The sequence below is a fragment of the Alexandromys fortis genome, unplaced genomic scaffold (genome assembly GCF_014885135.2).
Source record: "Alexandromys fortis isolate MF-2015 unplaced genomic scaffold, M_Fortis_MF-2015_v1.1 scaffold_7, whole genome shotgun sequence".
Lineage (NCBI taxonomy): Eukaryota > Metazoa > Chordata > Mammalia > Rodentia > Cricetidae > Alexandromys > Alexandromys fortis.
The window spans coordinates 13823418-13843325 of record NW_026067920.1 but is presented as its reverse complement, the minus strand read 5'-3'; the positions used below and the strand labels follow the sequence as shown (position 1 = coordinate 13843325).

General features: G+C 40.1%; 1 protein-coding gene across 2 annotated transcripts in view; it reads left to right on the top strand.

The window, feature by feature from the left end:
* Grb10 (growth factor receptor bound protein 10) overlaps positions 1-19908 on the top strand; it is a 120700-nt gene that overhangs the window by 46587 nt on the left and 54205 nt on the right. For both annotated transcript variants that reach the window (XM_050141116.1, XM_050141115.1), the window contains exon 2: positions 5872-5950. The gene's annotated coding sequence lies outside the window, so the exon portion shown is untranslated. The remainder of the gene's footprint in view (positions 1-5871; positions 5951-19908) is intronic.

The following is a 19908-nucleotide window of genomic DNA, read 5'->3' as shown; positions in this document are numbered from 1 at the left end:
TTAAATCTTCTCACAACTTTGATTTCATTTAGAATAACACAATTAAAACCCAACACTACGGGAGTTCGTGTACTCTCTTCAGAAGAATCACCTTGTGAAGACTCTGGTGAGGACTCCATCATGGTGAGATGGTGTACCATCTCAACAGATGTCCCTAAGTGGGAAGATGGTCAAAGGTTGGTTTTAAACCAAGACATTATGGAGGGATGACAGCAAGTAGATAGGTGGTCAGTGCATAGCAGATACTGGCCTTTCCCCTGAATTGGGTTCCACACCCACCCCTGACACATGTCCTCCTTCCCCAAGCTTTGAAACACCTGGGCTCTTGATCAATAGAATGGAAGAAGTTAAATGCTTGCTTATGAGACCAGGATCTCAAGAGTGTGCTGGAGCAGAAGGGAGAGGGTTATTGGAGAAGCTGAGAACAGTCAAGAGGAGAGAAGGTTGACCAACAAGAATCGCTAAGGAGCTTTCACACAGCAAGCTGATATATGGCTTATGAAACATAGTAAATCAAGACAACAACCCCCAACCAGCCCTTATCCCTTCCTGGCTTACCTTGCTCTGTTGGCCACCATTTTGTGAAATTAAAGGCCCAGGGATGTGATCGTGCAACCCAGGCACTATCTTACTCTCTTAATGCAGAGACAGAAGGGAGCTGACCATCTTCACTGTCCATTTTCACCAATTTCAGTGATTTGTGTGAGTCCCATTTCATCATTTAGTGCAGTGTCCCAGATTGGGCCACCCAAGAGAGGGTGGGCTTTTCCTGTTTTCACAAAGGCATGTTTCTACTTAGATCTGCTTGGCAGGGCAGACTTGGACTTGAGCAAGTACTTCCAAAACCACATGGATCTGAGAAGGTCCAGCACTAACTAAGAAAGTGCCCTTGATGGTTTCAGGTGAAGAACTTTTGGAACACACTCCCAACCCTCCCACCTTTTCTGGAGGCAGACAGCATAGTAATTAAGAACTATAGTCTGAAAAGTATTTGCTATTAGCCTGGCCTTCAGAAAATAATCGTAGTTTTCCTCTCAAGTACCCGGGCCTCCTGCTCATGAGGGAAGCAGTGACCACAAGGCCACCCTCTCTTTCCCCTGCCCAGTTCTATCTTCGTGGAGGCCAGGAGGCTAGGAAGCAGACACACAGATAAACAGAAACTAACCTGAAGAGGAAACCTTTAGTCTGGCCTTGCTCCTGGCAGCATGACATTGTTTGCCTCGGAATGGCGGGCAGACATTTGCTCTTGACCTTCTGGGTGTCAATGCCACAGTCAGTAGGTAACTTTACTCGGCTGCCTTTGGTGGGGTTGACTTCATTTTACAAATGACATGATTTTTAATACACAGGTAGGCTGTTCCCAATTGAAAATCCTGAAATCTGAACTACTTTAAAATTAAAAACTTTAGGGGAAAAAACAAACAAGCAAACCATAAGGCCACAATTGTCAAATCTACTCCCTGAACCCTCATACAGTTAATAAAAGTATTGCATTAAGGATGCTGTGAGGTAAAGGCATGTATGAAACATAACTGAATTCATGTTTAGACCTGAATTGCATCCCCAAGATCTATCAATATATCCATGCACACATTCTCAAAAAAAAAGAAAAAGAAAAAAGAAAAACTGTTGGTCCCAGGCATTTCAGCTAAGGGTCACTCATTTTGAGTCAAGTCTTCTTGACTTCTCGAGGGGACAGAATTCTTGACTGAAGCTCTAACCTGTTTAATTTTAAAAGACGACTTTCTTTTTTTTCATCTAGGGACTTTACAAACACATGCACTTCTTCGTGGGATTTCGTGACTACATCACATTTTAAACAGTGCTTGAGACATACATGAATGTTGTCAGATAAAAGTAGAGACTGCCTAGCGAAGCTGTAGATAAACTACAAATAATGTTTAGGTCAAGTCCTATGTAATATTTGGTTGCATACTTATACCAAATAATAATTTTCTGTCTCAAACATTTAACAACATGGTATATCTTTTTTCTTCCTAGTTCTAAGAAGGTGTGTCTATATAGCCCTGTTCGCTTGTGGTTTCTGAGGCGTCTCAGGGAAAATGGTGTGTTGAGTGTATGAATGAGTCTCAGACTTAAGTATTCATAGGACGTAGCTAGATGCTATCAGGTAGGGCCATGTCCATTGCGAACGGATATATTTAATCAAAACTATTCGAGATCTGTGACATGAGAACCCAGACCCTTTCAGTCTTAGAAATGGTAGGCTTGTATATCTTGATGAATGTTTCCTAGCATCCTTGTGAACTGCTTCCAGGCTAATGATCCAATAGTGGTATTTCCATTAGTGATAGAAACACTCATTCAAAGATATATTTCAGATGAGACATTTTAACTTTAAGCAACTTTAAATGAAACTCATGTCATGGATACGTTTTAAGAAATGAATTCTTAGGCAATGTTATCACTGTATAAATATCTTAAAGTGTGGTTATACAAAGCTTGAGGTCCCTGCATACCTGGGTTGTATGGTATAGCTTCTAGCAGACATATAGTCTATACTGAATGAAGCTATGTGTTCTGTGACTTTTCTAAACCTGTATTAAATCTTTCCTGGCTCAGAAGTTTGCTTGGAAGAAAATGACTAAGATGTTCATGTAAAAGAAGCGAGAAAGGAAATACTCTGCTGATGATAAAACCTGTTGGCAGGCTGTGCCAGTGGAAAATGCAGGGTGTCAGCCCAAGAGCAGACAGATGTGCGGAATTGATGAGTAGGGGCTTAAAAGAAGGTGTATGTGTGCATGGGTGCATGCATTCGTGTATGTGTGTGCACAGCAACCTAGAGCAGGCAAAACAAGGATTGGGTAACAAATAGTGCTGTCGTTTGCAAGTTATTTATTGATCTAAGGCTCATGTTAAGGGCTTGCTTTCCAGGGTGGCACTATCGGGAGGTAGTGGAACCTTTGAGGGGTCAGGCCTAGGGAGGGATGGTTAAGTCTCTGGGGGCCTGCCCTCAAGAAGAGGGCTTCTATGTCTCTGGCTCTCTTTTTCCATTTTCTCAAAAACCTTGACCATGAGGTAAGGTGATCACCATGTACTCCCTGCTGTTGCCACCAGGTACCCAGATACATTGAAGCCAACCAGTTGTAGACTGAACCTTGACAACTGAATCAGATTAAAACCTTTCCTCAAAAAAAAAAAATTAAAAAAAAAAACTTTTCTCATAGTAAGTTCAGATTGTTATCTCGGGTGTTTGCTATATTAGCAGAAAACTGGCTAATGCCATTGGGTCAGATGACATCTGTAAAATCTCTCCCTTTCACCTGGTCACCAGATTCCTCCCTTTCAACAGATGGGCCTTAGTGGGACATGTTAGATACAAGTTGGATTTAAGTATTCATAGAAGTCTATATAGTCATCAGCAGAACACTGGCCAAATAAATTAATATCTATGCAGCGAGGAATGCTATATCTCTGAAGAGAGTCATCCAATGGTGGTTACATAGGTTGACCAAACTATGTCAGAGATTACTTAAATATGATTGTATAGCCCTTCTTTAACAACTAGGATCATATTGTCCATGTGATTCCAAAAACATGCATTCTCTGCAAGTAATGCAAACATTTTATCTGTATACATATGTTACGTTTCTTTTTTAAAAAAAAAATCTTTGGGATACAGATAGGCTAAATACTTTGGTATGTGGTTAGAGTGGGGTTTATCTTATATTTTTTCTTCATATTTTAACAAATTCTAAAATAATTTCTTTTGAGGGGAAGGAGGTAGGCATCAGTTCTTGGGATTTTGTTTTGATTTCAGTGGGTTTTCCTTGGAGAAAGTATGGAGGCAACTTGTCTTCCTTTGAAGTATGTTTGTGAGTGCCTTGGGTGAGCTGGCCTTTGGTATCCCTTCCTCAAGGCACTCTCTTGCACACACACACACACACACACACACACACACACACAAACGGCAGTGTTCTGAAGCCCAGTGTGGATCTTACCTTAGCTCTTTATTTTACACATTGGTGTGAAATATGGCTGCAGACCCATGCCCCGCCACTCCGACACCTTTGCGAAAGCAATGTGCTCTTCCTAGACCGTGAGGTGATTTGACAGGAAGGACTGAGTGAGGGGTGTTGAGCCAGCTTTCCATGTCTTCCTTTACGGACAGCCCTGGTGCGCTGGGAATGGTGACGTGAAGCTGCACCCTGCCCAGAAGAGCAAGAACTCAAGCTTGCCAGGCTTGCATTTGAGATGTGCTACTGAGATTTACTCAGTGAATTTAATAGAGCAGCAAGCAAGCTTCTTATTTAAACCATGAGTTCAGCTCTAGTTCTATGAAGAAATACATAGAAACACCACAGGATAAAGAAAATTAAAGAGTAAAGAAACTTAACAAAATTGGACCAGTATAACTTCTCTATTTTTCATCACCTTTCCTATCGATATTATTGACGGTGCCACAGTCCTATAAGCAACTTGTTACCTGTGGTCAGTTTCCGAGAAACCCAACAGACCTTGCAGTAATCCATTATTTTCTTTTGAAACAAGATGCTGCCTACTGGAGAAATTATAAGTTTTTTATTTACTCACAGTCACATACCAAAGCATGTTTTTCTAACATTTTCAGTTCAGTTGGTTGAATACATGGAGTCATAAGCAAAAGCATAGAAGGCCAACTGTATATTCTAAAATATCCTTGACACTAGCAGAGTAAGATTCTCATGCTATAGAAGCTTGGGCTTCTTGAAACAATGAATAGGTACAGTTGTTATCTGCACAATAGGTTTATCAATTGTAGATGATCATTCCCCAATCTATGATTGTTTTGCTTAGAAAGTTTTTGATGTTATGATTGTGTAAAAGCAATATGCATTCAGCACAGGGATTTTGAATTGTCAACTTGAATCTTTTTCTGGACTAATACCGTCGTATGATGCTGTCTTGCTATGCAGGGCAGTGAGTATGTGTCATATAGTTCATGCAGTGTTGAGCCTCATGGTCACAGAGAAACAAGAAGTACTCCATAGTCCGCCATGTCCTGAGCACAACATGGCGTCGGTTGGATGTGCTCAATGCCCTATTCACCTCAGATATTGTGTGTTTATGATGAATTTAGTGGGGCATGATCCCACTGTAGGTGAAAGGAATCTGTGCTCTGCTTGTAACTATATATTTTTAATAAGTATACTTAAATGAACACACTGTTCTTTTGGCACAGTTCAAAACCTTTCTAATTACAGAAGTAGTATGTGATTTCAAAATGTTCACAGATTTTGCAGATTTGTAAAAGGTTGTTAACATCTTACTACCAAGAGTTAGTCACTTTTTTGTAAGTGTGTAGATATAAAGTGGCATATTCCTACCTATATTGTAATGTTTCTTTCATTGCCTTAAGATGTTTCTATGAAGATGGTTTTTTGTAAAATTTTGGATCTGCTGTTTTAATTTCTGCCTAAAACATTGTCTTCATTCGACCTGCACTGCGCTCCTCAGCCTCTGTTGGCAAGGAACACCTTATGGTCCCTGACTGGATTGTTCTGACCCAGGAAGTCCAAGATTGCTTACCCAGCAATTCTAGAAAGTGCCATGTGCTTGATAGAGTGTTGATTATTGACATTCATTGCCCAAGCTGAGCAGTCAGCAGTTGTCCTTTTTAAATTACTTTTCGGGGAAATCTACAACAAAAAAAACAAAAGGAGCCCCTGCTAGCTCCCTTGACAACAGATCACCATTTGCCATGGTTGGTTTCCCTTCCACAGCATGTTTCTACCTGTCATTTAAGACTGTAAAAAAGAAAGGAAGAAATCAGAAGAAGGAACTGAGCAAGAGAGAAATTGGTGGTGGGTGCAGTACCTCCTTTCACTCTGTTGTCTTTTTTTTTTTTTTTTTTTTTTTTTTTTTTTTTAGGACAAAGTGGGGCAGTCATCTTCTAAACCACAAAACCTAGCCCGGACTGGGTTTTCATCTCAATCGAGAAGCCAACCAGGTAAGAACTGACTGTAACTGTGCAGCTCCGTGAGAACCTCATAGTGGTCCTTGGTGCCCATGAGGCTCCAGTGTACCCTGTAGATAGGACAGTGTGAAAGGGACTGAGTCATTAGTATCAAGTGTACTAAAACCACCAGGCAATGGTGGCACAAACCTTTAATCCCAGCACTCAGGAGGCAGAGGCAGACGAATCTCTGTGAGTTCAAGGCCAGCCTGGGCTACAAGAGCTAGTTCCAGAAGAACAGGCTCCAAAGCTACAGAGAAACCTTGTTATTAAAAAAAAAAAAAAAAGAAGAAGAAAAGAAAAAATTAAAAGTTCTAAAACCTGGAGCCTGTGTTCATCCTCCCATGCACTGTACATCCTTGTTAAAATGCTTATCATTCTCTAGTATGACCCTTTTGAAACACTTGTCACGCTGTGTTGTTTGGGGACACAGTGACATGGGGAATAAAACATGTATCTGTTTAATATAGGTGAAAATCTTTTCCCAGTATTTTTGATCTATGCTTGGTTCAATATATAAATGTGAATTCTGGGGATACAGAAATCCAACTGTATACTTTAAAATGTTCTTGCCATCAAGAAAATAAGATTCTTGGATGCTGAAAGAAGGAAAAATAACTATCCAGTAAGGATCATCAAGAAAAAGGAATATGACTTGTAAGGACAGGTGATCAAAACACACACACACACACACACACACACACACACGTTCCCTGTTAGTGCAGAGGACTGTAATCTGTGAATCTACCCCTAAATAAATAACCCTCTGTTATACTCAAAAAAAAAAAAAAAAGAAAGAAAGAAAATAAGATTCTAGCTGGGCAATGGTGGCACACGCCTTTAATCCCAGCACTCGGGAGGCAGAGGCAGGCGGATCTCTGTGAGTTCAAGACCAGCCTGGTCTACAGAGCTAATTCCAGGACAGGCTCCAAAGCCACAGAGAAACCTGTCTCGAAAAACAAAACAAAAAAGAAAATAAGATTCTAGCATCCTCTTTTTCTCTATATATTATTACATATTTCCTTTCAATGAGCAAACTTCAGTGAATCAAAGGTTAAATTATGATTTGTGTGAATTAGCTGGGATTCACCTCTGACTTTGCTAGGGCACTGAGTTCTACATAAATGCAACTGGCCATTGCCTGTTGGGGTCCCTCCACAGGAGGAGCCTCTCTTTTACCTTCTGAGTGTCCTTTCACCCTGGGAACTGCTGGGTTTTCTGTTGAGTAACTCCACAGCAGAATCCTTTATATTTGGGTAATTTTGTATTTTCAGTTATGCTAGTTTTATATGCATGTACTCTAGGTATCTCTCTTCCCCCTTTTTTTTTCTTTTCCCTTTTCTTGTTCCTTCTATATTGTTAAATTTCTGAGAGGGTATCTATGGGGAAGAAAGCAATGTCTGTAAGTGAATATGAAAGTAATTTGGTAAGTTAGATCTAAGAAATGGAAATTCTGATCAAGAATGAAGCCACTGACCTTGATGTGGGTCTGGGGAAACTCACCTGGCCATTGCTGGGCTGCAGGTAAGTAAGTGTAAGTCAAGAAACCATATGTTTTTGAGCTGGTAATTGGAGTAATCAGACTGTTTTAAATTGTTTAATGAAAATGAGGATGACATTTAGCAAAAAGTAAACACTGAAGTGTACCATGTAATCAAATAAGTGTTTTCTCAAGCATTAGGCAGCTCATAAAAGAGCCAGGATTGTCTTTGACAAACAAACTCAGGCTCACACTTCAGAAAATTTTCCAGTGAGATAATGTAAATGAAAAAGTACCTGTTTATGAGGGCTGGTTTGACTCAGCACACCTTGCCGCTGATGAATGAGCTAACTGAGGTTGAGATGTTCAAACAGAAGTCTGTGCTTAACCCTTTTATCATAAAATTAGTAATCAATCTAAAAGAATTCTTAAAAGCTTACCTCTTACCTATTATCTTTACATTCTACTCTCAACTGCCGTGTAGACAGTGGGCAGAGCTGGCCCCCTAAAGAGAGCTCTTCATGTCTCATATGTAGTAGCCAGTGGAAGCTAGGACTCCCCTGTGTCACAGCATCTAAAACAGAGCTTCAATGGAAAAGAACCGTGTTTTTATATTGAATTCGACGGCTTATTGCCCTGAGAGAGTTTTTACCTTTAAGCACACCTGTGACATTGGCTATTGTTAGTCCTTCTTTTCCCATAGCATGTAACACGGGAAAAACCGAAGAAGAACCAAAAGAAAACATGGCAGTACAGCCATAGAACCAACAAAGACAAATAGAGATTAGTTCAAAGTAATGGAAGCCAAGAAAGTTCTGAAGGGAAGAAATAGATGTCCTAACACACCATGACACTGATAACCAACTTGGGCACAATAAATGTCAGATAATATGATTTACTTTCAAAGCACTGAGGGAAAGATAACTATCGATCTAGAGTTTTATACCAGTGTAGCCTTCCCAGTAAAGACACAGTAGAAATTTTTCAACTGGTTCTTCAGAAAACAAGTTACTGGCCAGCCTCATTCAAAGAATATTCAGAGCTAGAGAAACATCATAACTCAGTGGTAGAGCTCTTACTTAGCTGGCACAGACCCTGGTTTTGATTTTTAGTATTTAAAAGTGGTACTTCAGGAAAGGAGAATATGAGCACTGAGGAAAACATGGCAAACAGGAAATGGTGCAATGGAGAGAAACTAGCATGGTGTTGAGTTCAGGGCCGTGCAAATGGTTGAAATGGGAACAAAGTGAACACCACATATTCACATATTGGGAGTCTTTGGGGACTGTGAGTCAAACGTGAAAAGGCTCTAGTTTGGAGAAATAAAATGTGGAATAACTTGTGACTGTAAGAAAAGGCAAACAATAGTCCATTTGAAGACTTTAGGTGCAGCTACAAGTTGACTGTACTCACTAAAAGAGCACATATCTATAGTTTCTGACTTACTGGAAAAAAAACAAGAATACATTTTTTAAAAAACAAACAATGTCATATAGAAAAGAAGAAAAAATATGATGTGAAAGGAAAAATGAAACCATACAGAAGATACACAATAGTAGGCTAATTGCAAGCATATCCATATCAGTATTCACAGACTCACATTTGAAATTCACCCCCAAACCTGCCCACCAGACACTCTAGACTCTTCTCTGAACCTGTATCATTTTTTGAAAAGTTGACCATCTATGGAAAGTTGCAGTAAATTTTAAGCAATCATTTCATGCAAGCCTTGTTCTTTGACCTAGTGTGATTAAATCAAACGTCAACACAAAAAGTTCAAAACAAAGCATGTAAACATGTTTGTAGACACTTTAAAACACATCCTAATCTCACTCATGACCTGCACAGGAAATCACGGTGGGGATACCAGTCATTTAGAATGGAATGAACATGACTACATGGCAACTAGTTAGTCTGTCTCATACAGCTAAAGTGGTGTGCAGATCTTACTTAACTAATGTGTTCCAGAAAGATGAGTCATTGAAACTAGAAGAGTGTGAATTGAATAAATCTAAGAATTTCAAAGAAAGAAATTAGAAAGACTAAAATAGAAACTCATTGAAATAAGAATAGAGCAACAGACAATAATGGAGCCAAAGCTAGTCTTTTGTGTTAAAAAATACATAAAGAATATAACACAGTGCCCAGACATGTGTGAGAGCAAACCATGTTAGTACAGGCTAGAGGTTTAAAAGGGAGAAAACCTTGAACTGTAAATGTGGAAATAGAGGGAATGTATTGCAGTGGTGTCAAAGCATATCTGCTCTTGAAATAGATAAATCTTTGTTTATATGTAGTGCTGGTGGTTGAATCTCTAAGGCCCTGGGCATACCAGGCAAATGCTCCACCACTGAGCTGAAACCTAATACCTAAAATAGAAAAATCTTAAATAACTATTGAGGAAATGGAGCCAATGATCAAGACTCTTCCTTCAACAATAACTAGGCAGGTTTACAGGTGAATATTACAAAATCTTGGAGGAACAAGTAATGTCTGTCTATGTAGATTGTTTCAGAGAGATAGGCACAAGAACGGTCCTACGGAAAACAGGTTTATATTTGAGATAGTACCAGAAGTCAAAATTATAGGCCTGTTTCACATGTTAACATATTTTTAAAGTATAAATAACTCGTAGTTAATCGATTCTTTAGTTGAGTCTTAAATATTCTACCCAAGTTGGGTTAGCTATAGTAATTTAGAGATGATTTTATTATCATAAGCTGGGATGAATACAGCAAACATGTTACAAGACTAAAAGGAAAGCAAGTGATAATATATAATCAGAAAAAAAAGAGTATTTAGTACTCGTTCCCACTCGTTATAGTAGAAAACTGACCAACAGGGTTACAAAATAACCTCCACATTTCCTTCAAATGGACGGTCAGAAAGCCACAGCATTTATCATTCATAGGGAGCTGTGATTTGAGTGTGAAGGGCTTCCCATGGGCTTATGTATTTGAATAGTTGGCCATAAATGGTGGTGCTATTTTGGAGGATGTGGAACCTCTAAAGGCAAAGCCTCACTAGAGAAAATAAGTTACTGGGAGCAGGCCTTGAAGTATGATAGAAGAGTCCAACTTCTTGTACATTCTTTGCTCCTGCCACCAGCCATGGTAGATTGTCCCTTCAAGCAATAAGCCTCAGTAAGTTCTTCCTCTTAAGTTGGTTCTTTTCAAGCATTTGATCACAGAAAAAGAATTAACGCATGAGGAAATAATAGTTGTGTCCTGGATAACCCAGAATCAGTCAAGATCTGAGCCACTATGTGTTAAGACTGTAAACATAAGAAGAAAGAAGTCCTTCACTTAGCTGCAAATGTGATTATCCAAAGAAAAAAATCATATTTAGAATAGTGGGAAACTTTCAACATGATTAAGAGTTATACTTAAGGGGCTGGAGAGATAGCTCAGTGGTTAAGAGCATTGACTATTCTTCCAGAGGGTCCAGGTTCAGTTTTGAGCACCAATATGGCAGCTCACAACCGTCTGTAACTCAAGTTCCAGTGAATCCAATTCCCTCATACAGACATGCATGCAGGCTAAATAGCAATGTGCATTTTAAAGAAAAAAAAAAGACATACTTAAAAGCATGTGCCAGAGATAGTGACGCATGGCTAGAATTCATCACTAGATAGTTTAAGGCAAGAGGATAATAAGGTTAAAGGAAGCCTCAGCTATATAATTTGTTTCAAAATAAACCAGAACCAGTAAAAAAATATAATAGTATTCCTATTTATCAATAGGAAACAAGCATAAAATACAGTATAGAAAGAAATCCCAAGTATAAGAGTAGTAAAAATTATAAGCTACCCAGGATGAGTGAATTCAACAAGATTACCAGCTGCTGTGTGAAACCACTAGAGTCTAATGCCATAGAGGAGAAGCAGATTTTGTGCTGATGGATGAGACGATGTATAGCAGGGAAGATAATTACATCTTCCCAAATTTATCTTTGCCTTAGTTGTGGATGCCATGAAATTCCCAGCAGAGTTTTGGGTTGTCGTGACAAAAGTTTCCTAACTTTAGCTAGAAGAGCAAGACGATAATGGCCAGGAGAAACCTGAAGAATGAAGTTGATAGGTGGCTGTGTTATGGTCAAATAGCAAGGGTTCTTAACAGAAAGGAAGCGATGTGGCTCATTCAAGGCAGGTAGAGTTAGCACTACAGCAGACATCTAGAAATGAACCATGCAAAACTAAGTATAACAGAGAAAAGTTGTGGCAGAAAGGAAATGCCTGCAACCACAACTAACTGTACCTGTAATTGGTTAAGAAGATGAATCCCATGATGCATTCTATCCTATAGTTAAGTTGAGGCCAATTAAGTAACAAAAAGTGTTGGGGGAGGAGTTATGCAATGTCTTAGTGAAGAATTGTAGCCTGAAAGCATGAAGACTCTCACTTCTCATTTATTCTTGTTACTCAAATAACCCTAAAGGAAAATGGTAAGGAAAATTGCATATAAATGCATTTCTGTGTAAATATACCAAATGTCATGAAACACTGAGTGGTACTTCAGCCCAGGAAGGTGGGCATGCAATGCATGTAACATGCGTAACATTATTGTCTTCTGTTAAAAAAAAGTATAATTCTTATAAATAAAAAGGACAATGTCAAATAGCAAAGGTAGTCATGAGCCTGGACAGGCAGTTTGCAGAAACATCAAGCATGCTGTCTTCCTTCTGATTCTGGACACTCATTTCACATGAAAACTAAGGAAACCAACTGAGTGGAAATCAAGGAAGCCGATGCTCTGAGGGAGGTTTCGGGGAACACAAGGGCACAGTCCCTCTTTCAAGTGTGTCCAAGTGCAATGTTCATCTTCCCTCTTGGCACACACACAGCACTTGGGAGTCTGTGGTGAGCAGGCCTGGGGAGTGCAGCTCTCTGGCAGTGCAGTACAAAGGCCATTCCCTTCCTGGGAGAGAGTGGATCAGCCTGTCTCCAGGCAAGCATGGAGCCCACAGGAGCATGCAGGGGGCCTTCCCAGTGCTTTCCCCCAAACCACCATCTTCTCTTGCCACCCTCACCCAGAACCAAGTTCAACGTAAGAGGTTATTTTTAAGAAGCCTTCTTGGAATATTTGGCTGAGTAGAACCAACATACTGTGCTGTTCCTTCTTGCTTCCTAATTTCTGATAGACTTTAGGGTTGCATGTATGAGGTACCCAGAGTTGCCGGCCGGTCCCTTACAAGGGGCCTAATGTATAGAGTAGAAGATTAGCTGTGCCTTTCCTTGACCTCCTACTTCTCTCTGGCAAAGAGGATTTGTCGTTCCTGTTTGATTATCTCATTCCTAACATAAGCTGCTTATTTTTATGTGGCAGTTGCTAAAAACACTCCATGTATTTATTTCTTTGCACCAACAGGAAGGGCCACACTTTCCTTTGAAAATGGCTCATTTTCTAATACTTAAAGGTACACTCAACTATTTCAAAGAACTACTTCTTCATTGTGGAAGAAAACATATAAAGTTTATTGTTCTGACCATCGTAAGTGTATGATTCAATTTTATTCACAGTGTTGTACACCATCATCATTATCTGTTTCCAAAACTTTAACACTCCACAGAAACTCTGAGCCAGTTAAGCAATAAATCCTACCTCTAGCCCACATACTGTCTTTCTGAACTTCAAGGTTTGTCTATGTTGGCTTATATTATTGCCCCATATCTTATATTACTAAATAATGTTCTGCTATGTTGACTTCCATTTGCCTCTGGATAGACATTTATTTGATTTTCTTCCACCTTTGGTTCTTGTCACCATGTGAGTGTCTAAATCTCTAGATTTCAAGCCTTGTGGGTTTATACTTAGGAATGAGTGGAATTGCCAGAGTTTTCCTTACTTTCATGTAAAGGCCTAAGCACCTTTGTTGGAGTCAAACTATGAACCATCTCTAGTTCTTTCCCCGCAAATTCTCTAGTGTCTACAGTCCTTCTGCACTGTGGAAAGTGAAACAGCTCTTGCCATACCAGATAATGATATTTATACGTCACAATGACTATTCCATAGTATCAGATAGCATGAGGGATTATAAGCTGTTAGATTTGACAGGATTTTTTAGTTCTGTCTTCTACTTAAGTGTTTATATGACTTCTGTATTTAAAAAAAATAGATTTTAGAAATAGTAAGAACGTTCACTTCATATTTTAGTTCATCAAATCCATTTCACTAGTCTATGTGGTAGGGATTGTTACTAGGGCCATATTTATAGGGAAGAAAGAGGCCTAAGGTAGGAACAATGTCCAGATCCCACCTTTTGAGGGCCATAGCTAGACTTGAACCCAGGCTGGTAGATTCCACCCTCTGAGTCTTTTGTGCCTCTGTTCTTTATGGCCTTCACGTTGGAACTTTGTCCTTACCCACTATTTCCCTTCATTTGTGATTCTTGGGTTTTTTTGTGTCCCACACTAAGATTTTGACCATGGGCTTGGGGGCAGCTGAGAAGACGCCATTCCTACTGTCACCTCTGCACCGTGAACGCTGGGTTCCCATTAATTGTGCTTCTTCCCTCCTTCCCACTTTGAAGATCATTTATCTTCATAAGGAAGATGGGAACAAAAAGGCATTGAGGAGCTTGCATTCTCTGTCTTTGGCTAGTGTCAAGCAAGCAGCCGACCTCTTCCTCCTGGTCCTTATTTGGAGCAGAACTGAAAAAGCCATTGTCATCCTTTGCCATTTTTCAAGTCTCGGCTATTCTGGGCCTTGCTTTGCTGATGCTCTGCCAGTTCACGCCACTCTTTTGTCTGGTCCCTTTGAGCAGATAATTGGGCTCCATTAATGTTTCATGTCTCCTTTAGCTGTCAGGATACTCAAGGTTCAGTAGAGGGCTTTATCCCAGCAACTCTTTCTGTCCCTCTGGCAGGTTTGCTTTTCATTCTGCTTGCTTGCTGAGTAGTTCTCGCGTGACTTCTATTCATTCATTCCTTCTTCCTTCATTATACAAGCGTCTATTGCTTACCAAGACCCTGTGAAACATGGGGAGTGGGGGGCAGCTCCCAGGGGATGCAGCAGTGAGCCTCACACACACTATTCTAACTTATCAATCATGTAGTGTGGATCATTTTGTCCAGCAAAGTCCCTTTCAAATTGAGCAGGAAACCATTTAAAAATAAATAATCTTTTCACTTAATTATGATCAGTGATGAAAGAAAAATCTTCAGATTTCTTCTAGGTAGAAAATAAAAGCTCTCCAAAAATCCAGTATTATTGTCCATCACATTATTCTCAGATTTTTTCCTTTTTTTATTGTTTTTTTATTGAGCTCTATATTTTTCTCTGCTCCCCGCCCTTGCTCCCCCTCCCCTTCTGCCCTCTCCCATGATCCCCATGCTCCCAATTTACTCAAGAGATCTTGTCTTTTTCTACTTCTCATGTAGATTAAATCCATGTATGTCTCTTTTAGGGTCCTCATTGTTGTCCAGGTTCTCTGGGATTGTGAATTGTAGGCTGGTTTTTCTTTATTCTCAGATCTTAATAAAAGTGAGAGACAGAAAAAAAAAAGCCCAAAACTACAATTAACTAGTATTAATACCCTCTCTCTGTATTGAGGTAAATAGAATGATATGGGAATGATTTTTTTCTGCCTATAAAAATTCTATCTGAAAGCCAGGAGGACTTACATAGAGGTTTTCAGGAAAAGGCGAAACAGTTGTGGGGAGGCTCTAAAGTCACTTCTGTTAGCATGGGTCACATTTCCTCCACTATGAATCCTTTCTCTAAGACATTGGTGCACGCTGGCCTACAGTGACTCACAGAAATGTTTGAGTGGGGTTAAAAAATGTTTGCAGTATCATCAATCAGTAGGGACCAGAGGCCAGCATCTACTGATTGCCTCATTTTCTACTTTACCACTTAGAATGTGCATGACTGGTCACTAGTGCCTGCTTGACTGTAGATTCAATTTTGGTTTTTTTTTTTTTTTTTGAACTTTGAAAGGATTTGATATAATAGTTCTACAAGATGAAATTAGCACACAGGTCCTTAACTCATCTTTTTGGCTAATTTTTAAATGTAGCCAAATATACTTTTGTCAAATAACGAAAAGTCTGTTGCTTTGCTCATAAATTCTGTTAGGGTAGCTTACATAGTGAATGGGTTCTCCCTTCATTCTGGCTACTAATGGAAGGACAACTAGAAGAGTAGACATTTATCAACCTGGTGGACTACCCTGTGGGGCTTTTCTAAAGAATGGAAGAGTGGAGATGTAGCTGATCACAGAGTTGACAGCTCTACCTGGGTGCTTGACTTCCCAGAAGACTACAACTTGACTAGTGGAAAGCTTATTGTCTGTTTACTCAGCTACCATTCAGAACCTACTGTGTGCAGACTTAATGTTGGGTGATAAGGCAAAGGTGAAAGAACTTACTTCCAGCCTTCTAGAAACTCAAGTTTCATGACAAAGCGAGATAGAGAAATAAAAAATTAAAATCCAAGTTGGATGATAAAGGAACTAATGAAGGTTATTAACATATAAAGAGGTAATATGTCCAACTTTTGACTTAGAAATGCCATAACCAAAACTGCTTACAGCTTTATTTTGCCTTATGGTTCCAGGAGAGAGTCCATCATGGTAGGGGAGGAATGGCAGCAGACAGCCAGAGCAGGAAGCAGAGAAGGTCACATTTCCAGAAAAACATAGGAAGTAGAAAGATCATCTTTCATCTGTACACAGGAAGCAGAGAACAAGCTGAAAGTGGAGTGAGGCTATAAAACCTCAAAGCCCACTCCTGGTGATAAAATCCCTCCAGCAAGGCTACGCCCTAGCCTAAAGGCTTTGTTAAACACCCCCTCAACATTGTTACCACCAAATGTCCAAATATTTGAGCCTGTGAGGGGACATTTCTCATTCATACAATCATAGAGTATTCATCAGTCTCCATTGGGGTAACTGCATGGCTCAGCCCAGTTTTCTCTACTTGGGAAAAAAAAAGTTAGAAAAATGAATACTTGACTGGTTTGGTAGGAGTATTAGAAACAGTTAGGAAAATAGCCTGACCTGTGAGATGTGCCACATAGGACATGGCCCCTTGTAGGTAATGAGCAAGTGATAACTCTAAAGTGTCCTCATCATTACTAGCTGCAACCCTTTAGATAAGTGCAGAGAGAGAGTAACATGTTGTTCCCTGTGTGTCTAGTCTATGAGGTCTCTGTGGAACTTTTTCCATCCATCAAGATACAGGTTTGTTTTACTCTGACTCTGAGGGAGATGGCTACTTAGTCTTGTGTATGAATTTCTCATAATGTAAAAAAAACTCCTATGAAAATCACAGCCATTCGATTAGGAACTGTTCTAATCCTTTCAGAATGTTATAACCCAGTTCCACAGCTTGAGTGGCATATAAACAACAGGAATCTTATTGTCCTCACCTAAAGACTAGAAGTTCATGATGGAGGCCTCTGCAGGTGCAGTGTCTTCCTTTTTGCTGTCAGTAGGTAGGGCCAATGATATTAATCCCTTTCCCAGTACATGGCCCTCCTGACCTAATCACTTACCAGAGGTCCCATCCACCACAACAGCATCTGGAGTTTCAAGACATGCAAATATTCAGACCTTAGCAGGAACTCATTTCTACTATTCCCTGAGCTCAGCCTAGAGACTGGGGTTCATTCCTCCAGGTGCACTCCAGGAGCATATATTTACCCACAGAACCCCAAGTATTCCTGCATCGTGGGCACATGAGGAGGTGGCGCTAGATGTTCTACTCTGTCTAGCCCTGGACTGAGTGTGCTGTCCTGGTGAAGCTGCAGCCTGGTCTCTGTCCCAGAAGCCAGCTTCTGTCTCCTGGGCTTTTTGGTTCAGGGTTCTCCTGGAATGACTTTCCACCTCTGATGCCTTAGGGCTGAGGCTCTTCTGAGAGTTGAGTGCCCTTTCTACGACTGCCTTGTCTGTAAACAGAGGTGGCGTCAACTGCTCTCTCTTAAGCACTGAACAGACCCATGCTGGGAGGAGCGCTGGCCTCTGGAGTGTGTTTATAGACCAGGAACTTCGCTCTGCCAAGAATCCCTTCATCTGGGGACACAAGCCTGCCGTACCTTCCCACTTCCCCCTAAGAGGGAGCCAAGAACCATCCCTTCTTGAGCTGACCCCTCTCATTTGGGAGCCCGTGCTCACATTCCTACAGGACACACTACTCCCTGTTCCCCTGTCCAGTGCCACTTAAACTGGAATAGGTTTTAACTTCATAGAAGGAATTACTTTTCCAGACGTTGTAAAAGAAAGTTTCATATCCTTCCCTGCTACTTTATATTTAGCATTGTAACACTTTTCCAAAGTTTGTTGCATAAGTCTTCATTATATTTGGTGGCAGGGATATTTTTTACTGACATAAGTATTACACATGTTTATGGGCACCATACAATGTTTTAATACATATATCCATTTTATAATGTTTAAGTCAGGGTAAACATATCCTTCTCAAAAGATTACCCTTTGCAGTAAACATTTAAAACTATGGAATGCTTTATGAACAGTGTGGCGACAGGGAGCTTATCTGTTTATCACCATCTGCATTCTAGTGCCTTAAATGATGTCGGGTAGGTAGTTTGTACCCAAATATAGAACAAGGCAGTGTAGGATAGGTGAATAGATTTTGAACTTATAGAGTTAAGTTCATGAATGTACAGTGTTCCTGTTTAATATAATGACAAAGATTCCCTAGTGTCTCATTTGGTTTTATAACATTGACTCTTTGAGAGCTCAATACCCATGGGTGACAGACTTTTGGACCATCACCTTGATTTTCCTTTTTCGAGTCCAGTGTTTTTAGACTAATATTTTTAGGGTTGATGGAAAATGGGAACCTTCTAAAGTGACAAGTTATTTATATAGTTTCTTGTACTCAGGCTTCTGCCTGATTTATGATGTAATAGAAAAAAAAGTAGAAATTGAAATTAGAAGGTTGAAAAGAAGCAGATCAAATTGCTAAGAAAGATTGAGAGAGATACAATTTATCTTTTCTCCTTTCTGAGTGCACACATACAAGGTATCTTCTGAAAGTAAAAATGGAAATTGCATGGCTGAATCTGTGCTTTTAGAATGTAATTTGCAGCTCCGGTCTTTGATTCTCATTTGGCAGGCAAAAACATTTTAGTAGTGGAAAATTCCTTTTCTGTGTTGCTTGAGTCTTTGGTGCAGAATCCAAGTCATCTTAAAGAACTGGGAAGAGACTTAGTAATGCCCAGGTGCTTCCTTGTACATTGTGGGAGGATACTATAAAATCTGAGGAAGGATACTACACACTTTGCTGTGGGATGGTCATTGAACACTGGGTGCCAGTTCTTTAGTTTTAATGAATGGAATCATTGAGTAAAATAAGTAGCTTTCCTTATTTTTTTTAAATGGAATTATTGTACAGTTCCCTGAAACACAGTTTTAAAAATAAATCTCACTGGAATCAAAGTATAAAGCAATTAATCATTTTCTTACTAGTTTTTGTAGTTGTTTTTAGAGGGTGGAGATGGTGTGTAGTTGCCCAGCCACCAAGTGATCTGCCTTCAACTTTGTGAGTTGCCCTAGACTTTAGCCCATGGCACTAGGTGCCCCCAGGGTATTGTGGACCCCAACTGTCTATGAGAGTAGACACACTTTCTGTTCATCTTAGTTCTGTTTATTAGGGCCCCATTGTCCGTAGAGCTTTGCACACATTATTGTAATGCCACCACGTTGAGCAACCGCTTCCTGCCACTCTCCTGAGTAGTGAACAAACATTAAATTTGTCCTGAAGATTCATTCTCCCGAAGAGAGGACCCCAGGCTTACTGCAACTCACTTAAGAAACAGACACATTTCCCAGTGCTCTTGGTACAACCTGGGGAAGTTCCCACAAAGCTGGTCTCAGACACCCTAGTCCATCCTCCCTATTTACTGAGACTCATCTGACTCAGAGTTTTCCTATTCTTGTCTTACCTTCTGACTCGGGTTCTTTCTTCTTTACCTTAAGTTCAATGATTTTCTCAAGGATTCTCCATGACGTTTCTCCCAAGCCAAGCTTGTGTCTTCTTAGGTCATTCTAAAGTCTGGCTTGCATGATGAGCCCAGCTCTATGCTAACCACCAAGAGTAATATTCGTGTCTGTCTTGCCTCCGTCTGGTCATGGAACGAGGCATGATTCAATAGGCAGTGCTGGGCAGGTTGAGATGAAAACGGTGGTGAAAGTGGCTCTCAATTGGAAATGAAGTGATTTTAGGGGTGTGCTCCCCACACGAATCAGGTGGGATCAAAAAGCCTAGAACAGGTGGGCTCTGGGGTATGAGTGAACAGAATCTAAGAGATCAAGGTAACATCAGGCTGTCTGTGATGTCTGAGCATGGAACATAGCTCCATTCTGGCAGAGTGTTACCCTAGCAAAGTAGTACTTACTACTTTAACTGACCGTATTTGAGGGTGTCTACAAGTCTAACTTTTAAATTGCTTTTTTTTATTGGTTTTTTTTTGGGTTTTTTTTTTTTTTTTTTTTTTTTGGTTTTTCGTGT